Genomic DNA, 991 nt, shown 5'->3' with positions numbered 1-991 from the left:
GTTATTAATAATAATTAAGCTTGTTGCCTACACTGTAAGAGTAATTAAATTTACTGTTGCTAAATGATTCGCTAATTACTCCGTTAATCAATTTCGAATCAATCAGCACTTCGCTAAAATTTATGCGTCCCTTTTTCCGAAAAATGTTTCTAATACAACATTACATCCTGTAAAACACGATCTTCACTCTAGGGAATGCAATGAAGAGCTTTAAATCTTCTATAACCGCAATCGTTATTTATTCAAAAGAAATATTATCTCAAAAATCTTCTTAATCATCTCAAATTCTGTACATCCATCCTATCTGTGAATTTCACTCCCATCGTGTGTACAACATTAATTAGTAAACTCATAGTTTGCCCTCTAAAAAATATAAATCTGCGAACTTCAAATTTCCTATAATCGCAATTACGTTCCATCTAAACGATTCTATCATCCCCCAAATCTCGCACATATATCCACTTCAACCGTGAATTTTCACCATGTGTACAACATTAATCAGTAAGCTCACAGATTGCGTTCCAGAAGCTATACACCTAAAATCCACAAATTTTCTATAATCTAAGTAGAGAATTCTATCATTACCAAAATTCTGTGAGCCGTCTCAGATCTTCTATATGCACGTCAACCATGAATTTCCACCGTGAGCACGACGTTAATCAGTAAACTCACAGTGCCGTTTCGCGTTCCAGTGTCTGCTCCCGCGCGTAAACACGCTGCTCTTGGCTGATGGTTAACACGATTCCACGCGACACGTTGAAGAGGAGAGGATTCGTGCTGGCGAAAGTTGGCTTGCAACGTGGCTCGCTGACAGACCGTCATCCAGCCTCAACCACACTCCATTCTCGATCCGTTTTACACGGGCAAATCACCCCCTTGCCCTACGAGGCCAGCCCTTTCTACATCCTCCGATCCTCCGCAACAGCAGCCAGCGCCACCCTCTCGTACCTGTAACATCAATTAAAATTCCCGCGGTCGATGAGCCGCTGTT

This window comes from Bombus impatiens, unplaced genomic scaffold (assembly GCF_000188095.3).
Source record: "Bombus impatiens unplaced genomic scaffold, BIMP_2.2 scf_0517, whole genome shotgun sequence".
In the NCBI taxonomy this organism is placed as follows: Eukaryota; Metazoa; Arthropoda; class Insecta; order Hymenoptera; family Apidae; genus Bombus; species Bombus impatiens.
Note: the sequence above shows the minus strand (reverse complement) of the source record.